The sequence below is a fragment of the Otolemur garnettii genome, unplaced genomic scaffold, assembly GCF_000181295.1.
Source record: "Otolemur garnettii isolate 467f Iridium unplaced genomic scaffold, OtoGar3 scaffold00025, whole genome shotgun sequence".
NCBI lineage: Eukaryota > Metazoa > Chordata > Mammalia > Primates > Galagidae > Otolemur > Otolemur garnettii.
The window spans coordinates 21,619,122-21,624,788 of NW_003852420.1; positions in this window are offsets into that span (position 1 = coordinate 21,619,122).

The following is a 5,667-nucleotide window of genomic DNA, read 5'->3' on the forward strand; positions in this document are numbered from 1 at the left end:
AAAAAAAAAAAAAAAAAAGGAGAGAGAGAAAAAATACATGTTTCAGATTCTGCTCATAAGTACATACTTGAAAAGCTATAAATAGCTTAAAAGATAGAAAATGGTTTTCTTGATTTCTAGAAAACAAAACACAAAGAATCAGCAATATTTTAAACTATAACAAATCAGCTTAGTTTCATGTAGCTGATTTCTGTTCTGAGTTAGGTTCGTAATACTCATAGACATGTTATTTTTTTCAATGAAAGTTTTAGAAGTCTGTTTTTAGTTCAAAAGTACTTAATTTTTAAAGAAAGTAGGAATTTGAATTTAAGAGAATTTGTCAGTCTCTCTTAATATTTCTTTTTTTCCTTTTTTTTGATGAATTAAAATTATTACTGATAATAAACATTAAGACAGATCAATATTTTACACTTTAGGATAGACAAATGTTTTATAATATTGGAACATATATGTAACTATAATTTATACAAAATTAATTACCATTTCATATTTGACAATGTTTTCTATACATTTTAATGAATCAAGTTTAAGTTGTTCTTTTCAGGTTTTTAGTGGTTTTAATATTTTAAAAAGATTAAATTTAGAGTTGTTGTTTGTTGTTTAGTTGGCCCAGGCTAAGTTTGAATTCACCAGACTTGGTACATGTAGCCAGCGCCACAACTACGGTGCTACAGGTGCTGAACTCTAAATTTAGAGTTTTGACTTTGGAAGTTTTGTCAAATATCAGAGGCTAAAAACATTTCTTCAAACAAGATTACAAGTTAAAAGTTTTTTTTTTTTTTGAGACAGACCCTCAAGCTGTTGCCTTGGGTAGAGTGCCATGGCATCACAGCTCACAGCAACCTCCAACTCCTGGGCTCAAACAAATCTCCTCCTCCACCTCCTGAGTATCTGGGATTACAGGCACCTGCCACAATGCCTGGCTATTTTTTGGTTGCAGCCATCATTGCTGTTTGGCGGCCCGGGCTGGATTTGAACCTGCCAGCTCAGGTATATGTGGCCGGCGCCTTAGCCACTTGAGCCACAGGCGCTGAGCCAAGTTAAAAGATTTTAGAGGAAATACAGAGTTTACTGGATGACATGTAAACTTTTTAATAAGTTTTATTTATCCTACACAGACATTTTATAACTATTTTAGACTTTTTCGAACCTTTGTCTTGCTTTTCACTTTTCTATACAACTATTTTGTTTCAGGACAAATTTATGACATAAGATATTTTTTTCTTATATAACACTTTTTTTCCCCTAATTTCTCTTACTCTCAAAGAAATATATTTTTCTGTAGAACAGGATCCCAGTTCACTATGACCTAATTACTCACTTAGTTAAACTGATAGTTAGAAGGTTCAAAAAGCAAGAATTTTTTTGACAAAGACTTAATTTCTCTAACAATTTAAACAGTTAAATTATTACATTTTGAAATTCTCTTAAATTTTTTATAAACATTTACAACTTACATGTACTATTTTTTAACCATTTAAAATCCTTCATTTTTGTCTGAATTTTTTTAAACCACCAGTTACTTTAAGATAAAAGTTTTCACACAAGATTTTTTATATAAAAGTATTTTCTTTTCTTTTATTCTTTGTTGGGTGATGTTCTTTCTTGATGGGAGAGAAGGATGGCTTGGCTGCGGGTGCAAGCTCGCTCTTAGAATTGTATGAAAGCAAGAAACGACTACATACTCTTAGATGGCATGTAGCAAAATGTCTTTATTTTTCACTCCCTTTTATTAGAAGCTAGTCACGTACACCACATTGATCAGTAATCCTAACATCCTCGATTCTTATCGTAAACTACAGAAAAGAAAGAAAGTCTGGGAAAGTGAGATAACCATCTTAAGCTAGCCTCAGGCTGTTCCTCTCTGAAGACCTGAAAGAACTATACATTATCTGACTTCTCTTGTTAAAGGTTAGGATGAACAGAGGAGTAAAACCTTTTTCTTCTATGTACTCAATTAAATTTCTGAGAAACAGGCTCCATGACTGTTTTCTTATGGTTTGGAGACCCCACAGTTACGATGGAGTGTTTTACTCACATCATTACAATAGAGTTTTTCTTTTAACTCACATCAACCTTTGAGTCATGTCTTCTGCACAGATGGGCCGTTTCAACCCTTATCTGGCAGGCTGACTTGACTACACAGTTGGGGTTCCCTGAAGGAGGTTGTTAGGCCTGGCCTGCAGGCTCCCACTGTGTTTTCCCAGGTCACTTAGGTCTGGACAAAAGCGCATAATGCTCGCAAGTCTTTTGGCTCAGTTTCTGGAATTAAAAGAGCACATTTCATTTAATTTTTGTGGGAGTTTACCCCACATTCTTCCTCATTAAAACTACTTCTTTATACTCATGTCTTTCTACATATCTCTCTCTCCCCTATTTACTGATTTCTTTTATTTTTAATTCCAAGCTTAGAAAAGGAAAATTGTATACAAAGTTCCAGTAAAGTTTCTCTAAAAGTCTGTGATGCTGAATGAATTAGGTGTTTAACTTTGTCTTAAGATTCTATACCTACAGTGGGTAGGGTAGTTAAACTTCATTTTCCAGAATGAAGAATTTGTGGAATTCACAGGGGGTTGTATTTTATCTTTTACTTCAGAGATGGAGTTACAAAAGCAGGTTCATTGTCAGAACCTGCTCTTCTCCTGCATGTTTATTCCTCTATTGGTGAGCTGCTGTCACAGAGGACCACCGTGGGACCTTCCTGTCACCCTCCTGGAGGCCACCTGAGGATCAGCAGAATACATGCCAACCAGAGTAATGCCAAGTAGCTGCTGTTTTAAAAAGTAAAGAGGACTCTCTCTCTCTCTCTCTTTTAAAGTTCTAAATGGGTAATTGACTTTGGGTCTTCGGCTGAGTGCTAGTACCTTATCTGAAGATAAGATAATCTTTCTTACATGGTCCTTTTGTACTTCCTTGTTTTATTTTGACACTATAGTGTAAATAACCCACTTGCATTTGATACCCTCTCTTTCCTGAGATTAAAGAGTTACTACAAAGTTTGTTAAAAACTGTTTCTCTTTTTGGCTGCTAAAAACCACAGTCAGTCAGTGGAACATGCTGCTAAACAGACCAAGATTCTAGAGTAACACTGTAAAGTTTAACTCCCATGCGGAAAGTGATGTTGAGGGCAGTGGGAGACATAGGGGATATAAGAGGTTAAAAGGCTAGTAATTACATCAAATAATTTGGCAGGGTGAGGCAGGGGGACAGAGTCAGTCTTTCACCAGGGGCTGAGAAATTCTCAGTGGCCGCCCCATGGGTGAAAAGCAGCTCTTGTGCCCTAGCCACAACCAGTGGCCGTGGCCTGGGTTAAAATGAATTGTACATTGTCTCATTGACAGAAAGAAAATAGAAATGTTGACACCCAAACTTGAAATTGACTAATCCTCGTAAGGAATTCTGACAAACCATTGGAAATGGAAGGACAAACATAAATTTGACAAGTCGAAGGCACACCAGGAAGTAAGTGATATTGGACACATAAAAACAAAAGTGATGACCAGTCTCAGGGATAATAAATGATCAGTTTACCAGAAAGAGGAGGAGGAAGGAAAACACAGAGACCTCTCCCAGATCAAAATCTAAGAGAGTTCCCTCAAAGAATTGATTCATGATCCATTAGAGTCAGTGTTCAGGGCCAGTGGATTAGGGCCTTGTCCAGTCCTTGAGGAGACACTGAATAAAACACTGGAATCGACAAAACAAATACAAAAATGACTGACAGGTTTCACACAATCTCACCAACATAGGCAGGGGTGAACACAGGGAACAGGGACCTACCAGGGACTCAGCCCCTGTGAGTCCAGAGGAGAAAACTTAACAGACTGGGGACTCACCCCCTGTGAGTCCAGAGAAGAAAACCTGACAGACCAGGGACTCACCCACTGTGAGTCCAAAGAAGAAAACCTGATAGACCAGGACCCACCACAGAGTCCTGTGGGGTCCTGGGAGGGGAAGTTATGTCACGTCTGACCTTCCCACTCCTTCACCAAAACAGAAAACTGCAGTTTCCCTGAAATAACTTAGGGGACCTGGAAAAATAGACTCGAACCCTCATTTAGGTTAATTAATTGGTAATTTATTTTACCTGCTGCAGGGGCTGCTGCTCTGAGACACAGTCAGCACCTGGTGAGAGTGTGAGTTACCTTTTATAGGCTTTGTGTAAGCATATTACAGAAGTGAAACATGGCTGGTTAAGGGGGGTTACAACTCAGGTAGTCATAGATACAGCAATGGAACAGTAATTAATACAGTTTCAGTTGACAGTGGATACATTTCATATCACAATGTTTATGGTTACACAACAGTAATTAAACTCAGTGAGTTTTCCACCATTGTTCATCTACTGAGAACTTGGGGGTTTTGTGAAACTTGGGACTTTTCCCCCTTGTACCTGAAGCTTGTTCTTGGCAACCCTAGGAGGAAGAAGGGGGCCTGGGAACGTGGCTGGGAAGCACGTTCTCGGCCACCCTGGGGGGAGGAGGGACTTGCCTTGTTCCTGGAGTCGACTCTGGGGGGAGAAGGGAGGAGGAGGGAAATGGGCTGGAGAGGGCGGTGGGGGGGACAGGTGAAGGCTGGGGAACAGGAGTGGGCAGGGGAAAGAGGGCTGGGTTACAACATCCCAGACAGAAATTTGGAAGCTGGCTTTTCCTTACTCATGGAGGTCAGAAGGACTTCACCATTTGCCAATTGTCGTCTGATGCCTTCCTGAGGCTCCTCAGGCCCTGGGGGCCCTGGGACATCTTCAGGGGGTACCTTCCCTCGGAATCCTGAGGGTCACCTGGGAGAAGGGCTGAGGACTACCAGGTATCTGAGTGCTCTATGGCTCAAATCTGGCTGGGTTCTCCAAATATTGTGTCAAAAATTGCAAGCCATGAAGGAAGAAGAACACTTCAGATAAATTTAAGACTGACACAGTTCATTATTTAGATCGATGGACCAGCTGCCCCAGGTCTGCAAGACTGCAGCAGACAGTGGTCGGGGGTTTTAAAGGGATTGCAGGTGCAAGGGAGGGCGAGTTCAGGGCTTGGGGATTTTCTGATCCACCAGCTTCCCTAGTGGTTGGGGGCTTTAAAGGGGTTGGAGGTGCAAGGGGAGGGATTAATTCAGGGCTTGGGGACTTTGTTGGTTATCGTGGGCAAGCGCAACCTGCTTCAGGTGCTCAGTGGAAATTTCCACTGAGTGTCTAACCCAGGGGTGGGCAAGGGGGGCTGCCACAAGATGGAGTCACTATGGTCTTAGTTTCTTGTAACTTTAGGCCTAACAAGCTAAACAACAATGACAACTGCAACAAAACATTAGCCCCTGAGCTTTGTGGTAGGCACCTATAGTCCCAGCTACTCGGGAGGCTGAGGCAAGAGAATTGCTTACATCCAAGAGTTGGAGGTTGCTGTGAGCTGTGATGTCACAGCACTCTACCAAGGGCAACATAGTGAGACTCTGCCTCAAAAAAAAGGAACTACACTTTCCAGAGCAGGCATCCTCAAACTACAGTCCACGGGCCACATGCAGCAGACCTAGGACATTTATCTGTCCTGCTGCCTGTCCTGCTTAGCAGCCAACTCATCCTGGGGCCCACAGTCCAGCCCTCCAATGGTCTGAGGGACAGTGAACTGGCCCCCTGTTTAAAAAGTTTGAGGACTCCTGTTCCAGAGGCTTTTTTTTTTT